The sequence below is a fragment of the Myotis myotis genome, unplaced genomic scaffold (assembly GCF_014108235.1).
Source record: "Myotis myotis isolate mMyoMyo1 unplaced genomic scaffold, mMyoMyo1.p scaffold_m19_p_16, whole genome shotgun sequence".
Lineage (NCBI taxonomy): Eukaryota > Metazoa > Chordata > Mammalia > Chiroptera > Vespertilionidae > Myotis > Myotis myotis.
Genome location: NW_023416320.1, coordinates 12136411 through 12154407, shown reverse-complemented (window position 1 = coordinate 12154407; position 17997 = coordinate 12136411). Strand labels below are relative to the sequence as shown.

Genomic DNA, 17997 nt, shown 5'->3' with positions numbered 1-17997 from the left:
GAGCGGGAGCGGCATGTGCCAGTTAGGACGCCTGGGCACGGCCATCTTTGCAGACAGCACCACACATGGTGACTGTCAGTGGCAGGTAGCCAAGCATTGGGCCAATGTTACAGAAAATCCCACCGCGGCAGCCTTCCTGGAACAGAAAAGACTCCCTTTGGAAAGTACATTCTATTTTGACTCTTTCAGCTCTAACAGGTGGAGGGCGTTTTAGAGGGGATGGGCACTGGCGTCACTCATCTAATCCTGTGGCTGAGAGATAATGTTCTTGTGTGACCAGTTGAGTCCAGTGCCCATGTCACACACTGCAGGGGCAGGCCGGGGGGGGGGGGCACTCCCTTGATCTGGGCAGTCTGCACATTCTCTTTGCCCATGGGAGAACCCCAGGCAAAGGAAATGGGGCAGGGGATGTTGGCTCCACTGAGGACACAGAGGAGCCATGCCCAAGGATGTTGCAAAAGCTGCCAAAGTAAGTGGGGGAGAGAAAACTAACTCCAAAAGCCCCAAATGATCAGCCCAATGTGCCTCTAAAAATAAACGTGGATGGCCTCGCCAAGAGGAATTTAGTGAAAAAATGAAAGGCATTTCAGACCTTAACCAGCAGGGCCCTTGCCATCACTTGATGAAGCTCACCCACCCACCTGAGTCAGGAGCCAACCTCAAACCAATGTCCAATGTAGGATGGAGCTGGCGAAGGCCAATCAAGGGGACTGTGATCCGATGAAGAATAAGTCAGTGACTGTTAGGATCAGAGGGAGCCTAAGAGATCAAGTTTAGTCTAAAGTCCGTGTTATGTATGAAAAAAAACTGAGCCCATGAAAAAACAGTAGTGAGGTGCCTGCCCCAGGTCCCAACCCTGCGATGCTTGCATCGGTAATGAGCACTTAGGGAGCACTGAGGGGGGGTCAGCATTCTGCTGGGTGATGGGAAGTCAAGGTGGAGTGGGACGCAGTCCTTGGCCGTCACAGGCTGACTGTCCGGGGAGGAGGGTGTGAAAACAGAACAACACTGGGGACACGGAACTAGCAGTGCTCAGAGAAGACTGCCGGGGCCTGGAGAGTGGGTGGCTCTAGGACCAGAGCGCCCCACAGCTCAGCTCCCAGGCCCTGGCTGTCAGAGCCCATGGGCTCTCGGCAGAAGAAAGTCGGTTTTAAAAATCCTGCCTACTGAGCTGCCCATGGGAGCGACATTACAACCCTATAATTTGAAAGGAAATAGTCTTACAACGTCACGTGCGTTAAGAAGAGCAAATCCTGCCCTAGCTGGTTTGGCTCCATGGATAGAGCGTTGGCCCATGGACTGAAGGGTCCCGGGTTCGATTCCAGTCATGGGCACGTACCTCAGTTACAGGCTCAATCCCCTGTCTCCCATCGATGTTTCCCTCTGCTTCTCCTCCTCCTTCCGCTCTCTCTAAAAATCAATGGAAAAATATCCTCAGGTGAGGATTAACAACAACAAAAAAGAAGAAGAGCAAATCCTAACTGAGCTTGCATTTGGGCAGATCCTAACAGAGCAGTCACACGTCTCATGACACGAGCACCCTCCTTGCACGTGGTCCCCGCCACCAGTCCCAAGAGAGGCAGTAAGCTTTCATCCAGAACCTCTGACTTCCAACTCCCTCCCCAGGCCACCAAATGAGATAGAAACAAGAATAAAAACAAAGCCACTTAGAAATGGAGCCAGCGCTACCGTGCCAGAGGAACTGCCTTGCACAACTTAGGCCTCACACGTTTGAAATGCCAAAAGAGGGCAGAATGACCTTTAGATGGGGCTTCAGCAACCCTGTTTCCCCCAAAACTGCCTGCAAAGATAACAAGGAAGCAGTTGTTATGACTGCTGGACGGGTGGCTACCAGATTGAAAATTTAAAAACATTGGTTAGAATATCACTATGTTATCTACACCGACAGAAATACCTCCCTTCTGTTGATGCCACGGTTCTCCCTCCCGTTCTCTTTGTGTCCGAATCGGAACATTATTTGGGCTTTGGCCTGAATTAATGATTCCTGAACAGCTATTATTACTGATCTTAATAATAGCTCGTTTAGCTCTCATTTTGAAAGGCCTTTTGATGTTTAGGTGAGCAGAGACACATCCTGCTGGCGGCTGAGGAGAGCGGTACCAAGGAAGGAGTCCACCATCAACATGAATGGCCCCACCACTCTCCTGAGGGCTCTCATGCTGACCCCCCCTTCCTCCAACTCCCACAACTGGCCTCCCCTTCCTTTCTGCACCCCTTCTTCCCCCAGGAGAGTGGAGTGTTTTGGCTTCCAACCCAGTCCTGTAAGGGAGAAGAGGAAGGAGGAACCAGAAGGCTCCTTCCCCTGCTTGTCATTCCCAGCAGACTCTGCCATGAGGGGCCAGCGGAGAGCTTAGCCACTAGTACAGCTGATCGTCACTATTTTACACCCAGACCTGGGGTACAATTTCCCCAAGAGGTAGAGTTCAAACCCCTGCCCCAAAGCCCCCTTCTCTAATATGATGCGAGAGAAAGGGTGAAGGGACAAGGAGCGTGGGTGTCTTGCAGCTCCAGGTGTGACCCTCAGACCAACAGCCTACAATTCACCTGGGAGCTCCTTAGAAATGCAGGCCCCCAGGCCCCGCCCCAGACCTACTGGCCGGGAACCTGCATGTTAAAAAGCTCCCAGGTGACTTCAATGCCTAGTAGTTTGAGGAGCCCGGGGCTGGGTCGTGGTCTGCAACCCCGAAAGGACACTGGATTCACCTGGGAAGCTGTGCAAGACGCTGACGCCCAGGTCCTGCACCGCGTTCTGATTGAACGGGTCGGGTGCCGCCTGGGCACCAGGGTATCTGAAAGCCCCCAGGTGGTTCTAACGGGGAGCAGCGTGGCGAGCCCGGGGCAGGAGTTTGAGGAGCCCGGGGCTGTGAAGGTGGGTGCCCCGGGCGGCGGGCCCCTTCCTCGCCGGGCAGAGCCGCGCAGGGGTGACCAGCCCAGGGAGGCGGGGCAAGACCCAGTGACGGGGCAGGGAGCGTGCGGGTTTCCTTCCCGCCGGCGCCCGCGTTGGCACAGACAGCGGCTGCGGGGTGACCGCGGGCGAGGGGTCGGTCCCCGCCCGCGCCGGGCCACCGGGGCGCAGCGCGCAGGCGCAGGGCGCGGGCTGGGCGGCGGCTGCGGCTGGGCTCGGGCGGGGCGGCACCGGATGACTCAGAGGGCGGGGGCGGCGGGCCAGCCAACCGCGGCCGCCCCGAGCCCAGCCTGCCCGGCAACAGCTGCCCGCCGCCGCCTCCCAGAGGGGCAGGGAGGGAGGGAGGGGAGGGGAGGGGAGGGGAGGAGAGGGAGGGGGCGAAGGCGGGCAGGTGCGCCGTGGCCCGGGAGGGTCGGTCCTTTGTTCCTGCCCCGCACAGCCCAGGCCTGGGCGCCGCCTTCCGAAGCTGAGTCACGGCTCCCCCTCCGGGCGTGTGGCCACGTGCCCCCGCCACCACCCCCCGTCCGGAAGAAGGCGCCCCCTTCCCGAGGCCGCCCCGTCTAATGGGATTGCAGGGACCGAGGCCAGGAAGCGGGGCTCCTCTTGTACAAAGCCGGTTACCCACCCCGTGCAGTACATCACCAAGGTCACCCCGAGCGCCCTCCGCCCCAGGAGCCGCTGTCCCCGAGGAGGCCACCTTCCGGGGCTCACGATCCGCGGCAGCTGCGTAGCGATGGTCCAGGGAGGGCCATCCCCGGCTGCTCCATGGCCCACAGCGGCCTGGGGAGGGGGGTGTGGCCTGAGGGTGCTGGCCTGGGGTCCTGGGGAGGCCTGTGCGCAGGGGATGGGGGGTAGAGCTGTGGGATCTGCATGTCAGCAAGTGCCCGCGTGTTTTGTAAGCAGGTGGTTTGGTAGGCTTTCCCTTGGAGAGTCACTGCTTTTGTAGAGGTTCCCGTGAACATGCGTGTGAGCCACAGTGGGTGCTGCTCAGTGAACATAAGTTGGGGCTGCCCTCGGAGCCGCAAAGAGCAGTTGGCAGAGGTGGCTGTCCGTCCAGGGACCCCAGGCCCCCCGAGCCTGTGTCATGTATGAGCGCGGGGGGGCCACAACTTCAGGCAGGAGTTCCTACGTGTGCGGTAGTGTTTGCCTCCTGAGAGCTGCATCAGCGGCCACTGTTTGTTACCTCTTGAATTTAGGGATGTCATTCCAGTCTATGGATTTGGATATATTGTAGCTTCAGCCTACTCAGCCACCAGCGGACATGCACCCCCAGAAGAGTCTGTTATGTCTAGGTAGATGGCAGCTCGAATGGCTTTTTATATAAGCTCTACTTTAAAGGTTGCTAGTTAATCAAAGGAGGATAGAGAGAAAAAATTCACTGAAGATTAGGTTTAGGAGCAATTTCCCCCCTTGCTTGGCAAATGTCATCTTAATCGTGTTCATAGCCCCGAATGGAAAAATAAAAAGGATGAATACATTATATTTTCGACAATTTGTTTGAAGTGTGGACTCATGACTCTGACGGCAAACGGGCTTGACTCAAATCTCAGCTTTCACACGTACTCGCTGGTAACTTAAGGTAGGTTTCCAAGGTCTTTGGGCCTCAGTTTTCTCATCTAAAAAATGTCGTTGTAACGATTTATCGATTTATTTTATACTTCCTACCACCAAGTATTATAAGAAGGGATTTGCTTGTGTTATTCCCACTTTACAAATGAGGAAACTGAGGCTCAGAGAGACTAAGTAGCAAGGCCACCCCATCTCAAGCCACACCTGTTCCCCCAGCAGCCCCTGCTCTTGACCACGCCTCTTCATTGCCTTCTCACTCCTGATTGGCTGTCAGATACTAGCCAGGCATGTTCTCATGAGTGCACCCTAATGGCTAACCTTTTTTTTTTTTTTTTTTTTTTTTGAGGAGTTACTGTGTGCCAGGAACTAGTATAAACATTTCACTTGAATCAATTCATTTAATTCTTAACGTCACCCCACGAGATGGGAATTATTTTCATCTCCCACCTCTCAGGGGAGACAACTGAAACAGAGATATTGAAAACTTAACCCAGGATCACTCTGCTAGGAAGAGGCAAAGCCAGAACTTAAACACTGCAGTCTGCCAGGCCTGGGGACCAAACTGCTACCCTGTGCTGCCAGTCACATGCATCCCATAAGATGGAGAGGGGCGCTCTACTCTCCTGACCCACCAATGCTGGGACGGTGGGATTCTTTTCCCCGCATCAGCCCGCCTCTGGGTGCAAAGGCTCCCTTCCATTGGAGACATTCTGGCTCTTCTGGGCCTTTGAAAACTGGTGTTTATATGGGACCAGTTAGAGGGGCTTTGGGAAACTGAGTACAAACACACATCTGATCCCCTGGTGACCTGCGGGCAGCCTTCAGCAGAGGCCCATCCGAGTGAGGGACGCACCCTGATGTGGCTCCCCGCCCAGTGCCGTCTGAAAGCAGGGGGGATGGTTTGCAGGCACAGCTTCCAGGTGCTGACTGGCCTCCCGCATGGCAGCTTGGCACTGTCCCTGCACGTGGGGCTGCTCTTCTTACACTGAGGTTCGGTGCATGCTAGAAATACAGGTGTTAAAGGGGATTCAGATGTAAATGCCAAGCATGTTATCGGAAACTACAGAAAAGGCGATCCTTGTGGAAAATAGCAAAGAACCTGGCTGAACTGTGTTTTAGTATTTTGTGGAAGGTACAGGTTTTGAGCCATGAAATTGGATATTTAGCTGAGGAGATTTCTAAGCAAAGTATTGAAGGAAGCAGCCTGGTTTCTCCTGAATCCTTAGAGTGAAATGCAAAAGGAAGAGATGAATGGAAGAAAGACCTGTTAAGCAAAAAGGAACCAGAACTTGGAGAAGTCTGCCATATTGCAAAAAATAAAAAAAGAGAAAGCTTGTTCTGATAGAACATAGGGTGTGGCTGAGCACCCATTTCATACAGAGATCTTGGGTGTGACCAGAGATCCAATCAGTCCTCTCAGTGGAAGCCAGGAATAGAGATGGGATCATACCAGCAAAGGTGCTGCCAGGAGGAACCAAAGGAGACAGAGAGAGGACAGAATGGAGGAAGCCTGTTGGACTTCTGAGGTGCTACGGGCCAGCCCAAAGAGCCATTCCTTTGGAAATGAACACTGTTCTTCAAGGAAAGGGAAGAAGGACCCTGAAGGCTGTTCAGAGGTGATCAGGCCACCCCCTCAGTAGCCTTGAGGGAGCCCCCCACCCCTACTTGGAAGAGCTGCAGAGGTGGGTCTGGAAGGCAGAGCACTGAACCGAAGAGGATTAGTCTGAGCCTGGTGACCTGGTGGGATTTGCCTTGCTAACTTTTGAACTTTCTTCGGACCCATCACCCCTTCCTTCTTTCCCGTTTCCCCCTTTGGACCAGAAATGCCTGTCCTGTGCCTGTCCCACCATGTGTTTTGGAAGCATGTGCTTACCTGGTTCCACAGGTTCACAGCAGGACAGGAATTTGCCTCAGGAGGAGTTAGAGCTCCAGTTTCACCATCCCCGAGTTAGATGATGTTTAGATTAGGCTGGACTTTGGAGCTGATGCTGGGATGAGTTAAGGCTGTTGGGATGGAATGAATATGTTTTGCATGGGAGAAGGACATGAATTTGGGGGGCAGGATGGAATGCTATGGACTGAATTGGGTCCCTCAAAATTCACACCTTGACACTCTAAACCAGTGGTTCTCAACCTTCTGGCCCTTTAAATGCAGTTCCTCATGTTGTGACCCAACCATAAAATTATTTTCGTTGCTACTTCATAACTGTAATGTTGCTACTGTGATGAATCGTCATGTAAATATCTGATATGCAGGATGGTCTTAGGCGACCCCTGTGAAGGGTTGTTCGACCGCCAAAGGGGTCGCGACCCACAGGTTGAGAACCACTGCTCTAAACCATGATTCGGTTTTATTTGGAGGTGTACTTAGGGTTAGATGGGATTAGTGTCCTTATAAGAGACCACAAAGTGCCCTCCCTCCCTCCTCCCTCCCTCCCTCCCTTCCCCCTGTGAGGACAGTGAGAATGTGGCCATCTACAAGCCAGGAAGAGGGTTCTCACCAGACACCAATCCTGCTGGCATCTTGATATTGGGCTTCCTGCCTCCAGAACTATAAGAAAATAAATTCCTGTTGTTTAAGCCACACAGTCTGAGGTATTTTGTTATGGCAGCATGAACTCACTGAGACAATTCTTAAAGGCCTGTTTTGAACATTTTAAAACCCTGGACTTGCCCTAGCTGGTTTGGCTAAGTGGATAGAGCATCGGCCTTCAGACTGAAGGGTCACAGGTTCGATTCGAGTCAAGGGCACATGCCCGGGTTGCGCACTGGATCCCCAGTGGGGGGCACCAGGAGGCAGCTGGTCAATGATTCTCTCATCATTGATGTTTCTGTCTCTCCCTCTCCCTTCCTCTCTGAAATCAATAAAAATATATTAAACAAACAAACCCTGGACTTCCTGAGGCAGCACGGATGCTTCTAACAGATTTGGGGAGAAGTCCTGCAGGAAGAGCTGGGGTGGGGGGCAGGAGGAACAGAAGAAAAGACCAAGGAATACTATTTCAAGGCAGAGGCAGGGGTTGACGGAGCTCCTAGAGCTCCAGGCACCTTGCTGGGCTCCACCCTCAGTAACTGCCTTTGGCCCACAAATACCTGGGGAAGCTGGTGGTTCTGGCTGCCTGCTGGCCAGCTGGCCCTCCAGGGAGCCCTTAATCCTGGCCTCTCAGACCTCCCTCCACAGATAGAGAAGGATGACCATTGTCCCCTTTAAGGAAGCCCCGACCCTCAGGAGCTGGGGGGGACACGCGCAGCCCAGAGCAGACTTTCTTTGTGCTTAATCTCCATCCCCAGATTTGGCCAAACGAGGAGAAGGAACCGCCAGTTCCAGACCCAGCTGCCCCTCAAAGCTTCTCCCTCTGATTCCCACGGTCCCTCCAGCCTCTGGGCCGTGCTGCCAGGGAGAGGGGGAACTGATCTGAGTTTCACTTCCCCTGGAGGAGATGTGAAGAAAGAGAAAACGAACCCAAATTTGGGCAGCAGCCAGGGAAAGAGAAAGGGAGTAACCATGAAGCCTCTGACAGGTGCCAGTCACTTGACCCACAGGCCACTGCAACTCCTACCACACCCAAGGGCACCCAGCTAGAAAGGGCCAGGGCTGGTCGGGAGGGAGCCCCAATCCACCCCAAATGAGAACCAAGGACCTGGACAACTCCTGGGCATCAGCATCCACGGTGGGTGCTGGCCACCAAGAGAGCAGCTCTCCTCCCGGCTGCACTTGCCTTTGGCCAGCAGCGTTAGCATGAACACTGCTGCCAGGGCCCAGCCTCAGTTCCTCATTTCATGGTCTGGGATTTGGCCTGGGCATTGGGCTCTTAAAGATTCCCAGTAATTCGAACATGCAGCCAAGGACTGAGCCCCACTGCCCTTGGGGACCTGAATTCCTCTTTCTCTGTAAAATGGGGTGGATGGTACCTCCCAGACAGCGTGTGGTGAGGCTGACTGTGAGAGGGCCTAGGAAGGGATGTCCGGAGAGGGAAGGGAATGGCTCCTCGAGGACTAGGGGGTGGGCTGGGCCAGGTGTTCTGCTAAGTGCTAAGCTCTTCTGAAAGGCGGCTGGGCAGACTCCCCTAGGGGAGTGGGACCACACCCTGGACCCACTCTTGTTTGCATCTGCCCAGCTCCTTACAGCGTATAGAACCCTTCATTCCAGAAAACCAAGGCTGGCACTCCATGGCCCTCAACAAATGTCTGTGAAATAACAAATGGGTGAAGTCCTTTGACCTTCACAATAGCTCTGAGAAGTAGCCGGCAAGATATCCTCACCTCCCCTGATCCTGTAGGAAGAGTAGGGAATTGAGAGTCAAGTCAGGTTTCTGTCACCAGCTATGTGTCTCAGACACACTGTTAAGGGAGCTTGTCAAAGCCTTTGTTTCTCCGTCCGTCATGTAGACTTTCTAACCATTCCTTATAAGGCTGTTCTGAGAAGCTGCTGAGACAACACATGGGAGAAACATTTATATAAACTACTGTTTGATGAGGGAATTGAGGTTCAGAGAGGTTAAGGGGTTTTCCCACAATCACATAGCTAGTACTTTGTGAAATCATAACTTGAACCCAGGACCAAAGTACTTCCGGGCTTCCCCATACCCCACATAGAAACACAGGCTTGCATATACTTTTAAAAAAAAAAAAAAAAAAGGCAAACAAACACCCAAAAAAAGTACCTGGCTGTAGAGAGAGCGTCAGCTCTTTGGAGGAGAGGCCCTGGGGCTTTATGGGGCCCAAGGCTCTCCCGAGGGCGAGCGTGTTGCAACGAAATCTGCAGGAAGGAAGAACTGGGCCTTGAGTGGAGATTTTTTATTTTAATAAGAGGACTAGCCTGGGAGAAAATGCAGAGAAATGAAGAAGCCAAGGATGTTGTTTGTCCCTGACAGAGAAGCTGGGAGGAAAGCAAGGGGAAGAATTGGCAGTCGTGTGGGAGGAGCCATTGCCATCTCCAGAGGGGCCTATAGCCAAGGAGGGGGCTCCACACAGCTCTGAGCACGGCCTCTGGCTCCCAGGACCTGCGGAGGAGGAGGAGGGCCATGGCAGGTCCTCACACCCAGCCTGCGCCTGGGGGCTGCTTGCCCGGCGTTAGCTCCTCCCAGCAAGCTGCTGGCCTGAAGTCACACTAGACAAGGAAGGAGCCAGGCATTACTGATAGAGCCTTTCTCCACCCCACTGCATAGGTGAGGCTCAGCAACATTAGGTCATGGGCTATGTAACAGCATCCGTCCTTCCCAACAGACCCTGGTCGTTCCTCTGATGCGTGGCTGTGCACCTCCATTTACAGAATCCACGCGTCTGCTCTCCTCTGGACCCCCCAGTGAACTCAGGACAGGTTCCATGTGGGGCTGCCCTGCAGGCAGGCGGGCATTACCTAATTGCTGGCCAGCCTCTTTTATCGCCTCATTTTTCCAAGCTGCCTGGCTCTGAGAGCCTCCATCTCAGACAGACAAATGAGGCTGCCGCCTTGTTCTCCCCGAGCTCCTGCAAAGGAGGAGATCAGACGGAGGCTGTCGCCTTGATGGAGCCGCAGCCAGGAGCCAGCACAAAGCGCCGGGAGCGGTGGATGTCTTCAGCGGGCGACGACAAAGCCCAGGCCAGTGCCCTACTTGCAGCCACGGCTTTCTGATTGGGCTCTGCCTTCTGCTGTGAGGTCCCGGGGTCAGAATTCTGAGCCTGGGACTCAATCTTCATCAGCCGCCCCCCTCCCGCCCCCCGGGGAGATGAACCCTTGTTAGAGCCAGCCCCAGCCTCCTAAACACCTCTCTGACCTCCTCCAGGCAGACGCTTCTGTGTGCAGAGGAGAAGCAAGTCATCAGAGGAATGCACTCCGCTGCACGACCTCAAACAGGCCTGCGTGCCTGGGGGCTGGAGCGACACCCAAAGGCAGGGCTGGTGCAGGTGCCCAGCTGCAAAGCGGCATTCTCGCCCTCAGTCCAGCCATTGAACCAACCCTGGGATTGCCTACCTCTGGACCTTTTGTGAGACCATTCCAACTCCAAGCCAATTTTAGTCAGTTATGCCATGACCTGCAGCCAGAAGTACCGTGACTGACCCAGCTCCTGAACCCACGCTGTCCTCAGTGTCATACTGCTCCACTGACCCTTCACCATCTCCCTTTCTCCCGACCAGGCTCATCTTCTCACTCCCATCCTCTCCCATCATGTCAGTGACATCCAAGGTGCTGATGACTCACAAATCTGAACCTCGTACTTTCTCTCGACTTCAGACTCTCAAGTCCAGCTGCCCACTAGCACATGGCCTCTGTCCTGTTTCTTTTCCTGGCTCTAATTTCTCTGCTCCCTCTTTTTTTTTTTTTTTTTTAAAAAAAAAGTTTTTATTGATTTTTAGAGAGAGAGGAAGGGAGAAGAAGAGAGACAGAAACATCTATCAGTGGCCTCCTGCATGCCCCCTATTGGGGATTGAGCCTGCAACCTGGGCATGTGCCCTGACTGGGAATCGAACCGGGGACCTCTTGGTTCATGGGTTGACTCAACCACTGAGCCACGCCAGCCGGGCATCTCTGCCCCCTCTTAATGTTGGCTTTCCCATGGTACACTCCTGGGCCCTTTTCTAGCTATACTTGCCCTTGGTTACCTCATCCCTTCATGTAACTTTACATGACATTTCTATGTTGAAAACCAAGTTTATATCTAGAGCCCAGAGCTCTCCACCAGTTTCTAAAAGGCAGCTACCAGTTCACCGTCTGTGCTTGGAATGTTCCATGGAGCTGCCCTATCTGGTGCATCCACCTTCCTTAGACACTGCCCCCCACTGTGTGCACCAGCTCTGCAACACCCACCACCACCCTCCAGACTGGAAGCAGGAATTACAGAAGAACCTCCTTTCCTGATCTTCATATGCCAGGAGCCACTGAGCCCTTGATTTTTACCTCCAAAGTACATTTCTACTCTGCCCCTTCTCTCCACCGCCTTCGCGTACGTTCTGGCTGCCAGCAATGCTGCAGTCACCTGGCACCTGACTGAGCACCTCCGCCCTCGCTTCCCTCCAATCCAGGCTCCGCCCTGCAAGCACAGCCAGATGCCTAAAATGCAGATCTTACCTCACCTTTCCGCTCACAGTTCCTCCTTAACTCACCATGCCCTCCCAGCAGTGGGTTTCAAGCTGCTTTTAGCAGAAGGCGTCCAATGTGCACATAGTAAATTAAAGCAGAATTGGAACAGTTGAAGTTAGGGAGGGACATCTAGAGACCCTCCCAGTTACTCAGCCTTCCCCTGCCTTCCTGCAGTACACACACACACACACACACACACACACACACACACACACACATTCCTGCATTTGGTTTGTTCAGACTATAGATGCTATCTTGTCTGCCCTACCTTGATGACCAGGAAGCACCTCTTCACATCTCCAGCCACATCCAGCATCTATTGGAGACTCTGGATCATATTTTGAAAGTCAAAAATCCTTTCAGGCGTTTTGTGGCTGCATGCAATTTATAACCTGGCACTAGCAAGGCTTACCTACCTCTGTAGGACTTGGGGGCTCTGGATCCAATTTGTACTCGGGTGTAAACAGAACAAGGAATGTTGCTTGGCACCCATGACATCACCGCCACAGTGCTGGCTCAGCCAACAGTTGCTGGGATGTACTTAGCCTGTTGGGGCTGAACTGCCAGGCCGTCCGAGCAGACTGGTTTGAACAATAGGAACAATGCCTCTCTTCAGGTTCCTGCTCGCCATAGAGGCTCAGGCCGCCCTGCGCCCACGGAAGGGATGCCTTGTCACTGAACGGGCCAATGCAAGCTCTGGAACCTGGACAGCTCCAGGCTCAAGCCCCAGCCGTGCCCCTTAAGAGGCATGTGGCTGGGGCTAGAAAACCACTCCGAGCCTCAGTGCCCTCATCTGTGGAATGCCTGGTCATTAAGATAAGGACCATGTCTAGCATGTGCCAAGGGCCTGGTCGTGTCTCAACAAATGGTCGTTAGGGGACACCCTTCACCAGCCCTGCCTTGTTCCTACCTGGGCTCCGAAGCAGGTGTTCTGGACTTCATGAGGGAATGAGTCGCCCCCAGTCTCTGCTTTCCAAAGTGGGGGTGTTGATGGCGCATTGATGAGCGTACCCATCCCTGGCTCAGCCCCGCCTGGCCCCCTGTCTCAGGCACCCTCACCCTTGAGGTCAGCTGGCCAGGCAGCCTCAGCCCCCACCGGGGGAGGGAGGTCTGCCATCTGGGGGGGCAGTTCTCTTGGGGTGGGAAGGATGGGGAAAGCTCTGTGTCCACTACATCTGAGCACTCAATCCACAGGGGTGTTTGCCGCTGGCCTCCTGACACCTGGTAGTGGTTTTTAGGGGGTCAAGTTCAAGCAGCAGGCGAGAGTGTGTGAAAGGTGAATGTCAGGGGTCCTTCTGGTTGTGAGAACCTTTGATGCTGAGCATGTTAGATGTGACATCAAAAAGGGGTGAGTCTGGCTCACCCATCTAACACCTGGGGAGCTCAACACAGCCCCTGGCTCCATTGCAAAGGGGCAGGGGGAGACCCGAGGGGGCCAGGGACAAAATAGGGCCCCGGCATCCTCCTGGACACGCTGTGGGTCCCCAGGGAGGGAGCTCATGCAAGCAGAGTACTTAGCACACGGCCTGGCCTACGATGCCAGCTGTGTTAGGTGGAGCTTTTCTTGGAGAGAATAACAGGCTGATAAATAGAACTGAAGCCGCACAGAACATAATTCTGGTGAGGGCATCCGAAGGCCAGCAGTGCAGTAGCTTCTCATTGTCCTAGGAGTCCAGACAGGCGTGCGCACAGCCTGAAGCCCTCATGGTCACCCCACGTACCTCCTGGGCCCCCACTCACCCTTTTTCTTTTGTGCCAGACACATGGTCTCATTTCAGTTCTTCAATAGGCCTCGTCCTTCCTCAGGAAATGACCTCTGACCTTTCCTGGTTCCCCAAATGTGTGTCCCTCCTGCCTCCATCTCCCCTCCAGAGCTCAGGGAGGGCAGGCCCCAGTCAGCAACCTGGTAGACACCAGGGGGAAGCGGCCTCTGGGAAGAAGAGGAGCTGTAAGAAGGGGCAAGGTCTGGGTCTCCCCCAGTGCCTGGGGACCCTGCAGTTTCCTCGCTGCTGCACATCTGTGCCTGGATCCTGTCCCCCCGTTATCACCTGCTGCAGGGGGAGGCAGCCTGGGTCCAGCACCCCGCCAGAGAGGAAGTGAGGGCGGCTTTTTAAAGCCGAACTGCGGTGCGGGTGCAAGGTGTCAGCAAGTGACCGGGCAGCCCGTGCACACGCGTCTGTGGTTCATGCTGAGGCCCGAGGTGCCTGCTCCTGTGGCTTGTCCGTGCCCACCACACCCAGCGCCGTGGCTCCGTGAGTCACCGGGGCTGCGAAGGAGCCGGGGGATTGTGGTGAGGGCAGGGCTGGTGCTAAACAACGTAACGCCTGGGAAACGCGTTTGGAGCAGTAGATCAGGAAACTACATCCCTGTGGTCACTGGGGACAGAAAGGCCCGGGAGGCTTTTCCTGGGGGGAGCCTGAGGGGAGGGGGGCTGCTGGCGTGGCCCTCTGCAGAATCCGTTAGATGAGCGCTGTGATAATCCCCAGGCCTCCTCCACTTGGACGGTTAGGTTGAAAAGAACAACATGGACAGTTTCTCAGAGCATCTCAGGTGGTTCCAGGATGGCTGGTGTTGGTGAGGAAGGCGCAGAAGCTGCATGGGGGAAAGAGAGGCTTCCACACAGACCTGCTGCCTTCCTCCCTCCCTTCCTCCCTCTCTCCCTCCCTCCCTCCACCAGCCTCCTTCTCTCGGGGCCTGGGGCTGCTCTTCGCCCTGACCTTGGCCTAGCACTGCCTCCCAGGACTGCTCCGAGGGTCCCTCCTGCACACTTTCTGATGGACACAACCCGCCCCCGGCCGGGCAAACTAGCACACCCCGGGGCCCAAGAGGAAAAGGAGCCACAGCCTCAATTTTTTTTTTTAAATTGGGTCAAGAGAAAAACAGAATTCTAAAAAATGCAAGTCATGGTTAGAACTCCTGTCATTTTCGGGGCGCTGCTCTGCTCTGCGCCTGGCTCATGTGAGAGCTGGTGCTGCGGCGAGGGGGTGGCAACCAGTCACAGCAGGACGCCCACCGTCCTGTTCTCCCCGAGGTGGCTGGCGGGCATGGGCATTACCTCGCCTGGCCCGCTGGGTCCCGAGAGGGAGGGGTTAGCAGGGCCCTTGACAAACGAAGAGTCCACAGTTAGAGAACTGTGACAGAGGTGGCACGGGGGAGGCCCGCACCCGCTCTGCCCTGGCCGCCTGGTGGACAGCCTCAGGGTGTCTCCTGGGTGGCCGGGGAGCAGCCCGGCACCACGCGTCCCACTGGCCTCTTTTGTCTCTCCTTCCTGCCCTCCGCAGGCTCACAGCGTGGGCTCCGGTGGCCCCAAACGCACAGATCTGGGGAGGTCGTTCAATGCTGGCCACCCACAGAGCCGCTCCCCACCCAGGCTGCCCGGCTGCCCTGGGCTCTGTGCTCATGAGAACTCCAGGGCCTTCGAGGTGGACCTGAAGTCCCAGGGCCCCGGAGGGAAGGCTGTGGATTCTCTGGGACCCCTCCATGCACCTGACAGCCAGATGCAGCCTCGCCCTCAGAGGACCTTCAGGGAGAACTCCCTGTCCTGTCTGGCTTTCTGACCTGCTCGCCCATCAGCCTTCCCAGGTCCCCATGAGCAAGTGCAACCCCGCCCACCCGGTGGGAAAGGGAGGCCAGCGTGGGGCAGCGAGACCCTCCTGCCTGTCGCACTGCCCCAGGGCTGTCATTTTCCTCCTGGCCTTAAACGGAACTCCTGTTTCATTCCCTCCTGTTTCATTCCACTCCCATTCTTGAGCCCTTGGGCTGAGTTGGGGGCTGGGGCTGCCAAATGACACAGTCCCGGAGCTCCTGGGCCAGGGCTGAGTCGGGTAAACAAATCCTTACAGCCGTCCTGCCATTTGAGGATGGCGGTACCAGAAGCACATCCAAAACCCAGCACGAGCCCTGGGGCAGACATGAACTTTGGAGAGAGAGGTGCCACGTCAGGGGAGTCCAGAAAGATCTTTTTAAGCAGAACGTGCCCTCTGAGCACTCAAGCCAAGTTCCACCTCCTCCCTGCAGCCTCACCTGGCCACTCCCACCCTCCCTGGTCTGCCTGGCTCCGGATGCCCCTTTCCCTCTCTCTCTGATGATAACGGTAGAGAAAATAATCAAAATCCGTCTAGGAAAGGCCAACCTGGGAGGCAGAAAACGGTATAAAGAAAATTGATGTTGATGCTGAAGTCGCAGCTAGCAAGATTTCCTTGGGTGAAGAGAAAGGCCTTCATCACAACGAGGAATAAGTTAGTAAGGAAAATCTGGACTCCCTTTCCCTTCCGAGAAGCAGAAGCAGGACTTCTTTGAGGTCTGCCTGCAGGAAGGGAAGCAGCCTCGGGCCAGAGAGAAAAGGCTCTGTTACAGTGTGTGTCCCGCGGCGTTCCTCGGTGCCAGCCATCGCTGCTGCTTCTACACACGTCCATGGACCACAGGTCTGGGCCAGGGCCTCAAGGTGATTCGCGTCAAAAGCAGGGCAAGTTTATCGGTTTGAGACTCAAATAAACCAACACGGGAGACTCCTTTCCTCCTTAAAATTATGGGAAATAAAATCTTTACAAAATAGCCCCAACCGGTTTGGCTCAGTGGATAGAGCATCGGCCTGCAGACTGAAGGGTCCCAGGTTCGATTCCGGTCAAGGGCATGTACCTTGGTTGCAGGCACATCCCCAGTAGGGGGTGTGCAGGAGGCGGCTGATCGATGTTTCTCTCTCATCGATGTTTCTAACTCTCTATCCCCTCTCCCTTCCTCTCTGTAAAAAATCAATAAAATATATATATATATAAAAAAAAAATCTTTACAAAATAAAATCTCCCCCTCCCCATACACCACCATGGAGGAGAAAACCAGGAGAAATTGAGAAAAATACAAAAGAGACCAAGGAAACTGGTTTCTTCTCCAAGCTCATTGCCCTCCCCAATGTAAGAGCTCTGTGACTGGGCTCAGCTGGACTCAGGCACCTAACATGGTTATTGATCAGCTTCTGTGGTTGCCCTAAAGCTCTTCTCCTTTTGGGTCTAAGGTCGGAGCACGGCCTTCCTAGACGGGGCTGTGGAACTGAAGCCATGGGGTCTGGAAGCCAGGAAGGCTGAGACAATGGGGAGGGAGGGAATATACCTGCGCCTCCCAGGCCTGCCTCAGGAAGAGCCCGAGGGGAGACGGGTGGCTGCAGTCCTTTCTCCATCAAACACAAGGAGACATCTCACCACAAACCGTGTGACCTCCACGGAACCCCACTGTGCCTTTGTGTCTTGCTGGCAGTTAGGAAAATGATGGAAAAATAAGATCTTTTTAAAAGAAAATGAAAGCACTATTACTGGGGTGAGAGGGGATTTACTCTGCCCCTCAAACCTTTACAGGGGGCTCAGTCATCTGGGAGGAGCCAAAGCTGCCAAGCCTGTGTGCTGGGGAGGGTGTGGGCTCCCCGCCTTGTGAGTGGGCCCTAATCCAATTTAACCAATGTCCTTATAAGAAGAGGCAGAGACACCAGGAATAGGCGTACTCAGAGAAAAGGCCACGTGAGGACACAGGGAGGAGGTGGCCGCCTGCAAGCCAAGGAGCGAGGCCTCAGGAGAAACCAAACCAGCCAACACCTTGATCTGGCACTTTCAGCCTCCAGAGCTCTGAGAAAGTAGATTTCTGTTGATAAACCACTCAATCTGTTGTACTTTGCTACGGCAGCCCTAGCAAACTAATGCACATATGGTAACAGGAGTCTCTTAAAATTCTCCTCTAATTTCCCAAGTGAAATCAGAAGCAATGTCAGCAACTGAGCGTGAGGATGGAGATGTTGGAAACTGGAGGACAGAAAGTGAAAAGACAGTCATGTAGGAGAGTGAGAGCCTGGACGGACTAGGGAACATTCAACGGTGGGGATGGGCGTGCGAGGTGGGGAGTAGGACAGGTAGAGAGTTGAAACGATTGAATTCTGCCAGGGTTGCAGTTTCATGAGTACCACAAGCGAGAGAAGGGTAGGGGAAGTTATTACCATGACTGACTATGGAACTGAAGGTGAAGGAGAACATAGAGAGATGAGGGTGGTGAGGGATGCTTGAAATGTGGTCCTGACACCATTGTAATGAACCTGGTTATTAATAAAAGGGAAGGCCAAATAGACACATGCCCAGTAAGTGTGAGTGATGTAGGGAAGGTACTTGTCTGTCAGTCATTGGCCAGAGTAGGCGTGGCCACTGCAAGCACAGGAAGATTTGAGGTACATAAACTCCTAAATAAAGGAATCCCCCCCCCCGCCCCCTGCCACTTATGGGCTGGGTCCTGGCTCTCTTGATGCAGGGGCTGCACTCCTCTGCATTCACCCACATGGCTCACGGCTGTAACTGGTCTAATGTCATACCAGATCCAGTTCCACCCACCAGGAACGGCAACTCTGGACATTGGCTTTGCTGTTGGCTCTGCTGAATCCCCAGCTGCACATCTTCCAGGGCTGGTTTAA

At 54.5% G+C, this 17997-nt stretch overlaps 1 long non-coding RNA gene across 4 annotated transcripts; it reads right to left on the bottom strand.

The window, feature by feature from the left end:
* Window positions 1-4879: 4879 nt before the first annotated feature.
* Window positions 4880-12243, bottom strand: LOC118670695. Of its 4 annotated transcripts, none has more exons than XR_004972446.1 (5): window positions 11824-12243; window positions 11544-11608; window positions 6997-7046; window positions 6369-6499; window positions 4880-5497 (listed from the first exon to the last, which is right to left on the bottom strand). It is a non-coding gene; the product is annotated as an uncharacterized LOC118670695 (long non-coding RNA). The 4 variants fall into 4 exon arrangements; XR_004972445.1 differs by having other exon boundaries at window positions 11544-11605; window positions 11824-12241; XR_004972447.1 differs by lacking the exon at window positions 11544-11608 and having other exon boundaries at window positions 11824-12200.
* Between the last annotated feature and the right edge of the window lie 5754 nt (window positions 12244-17997).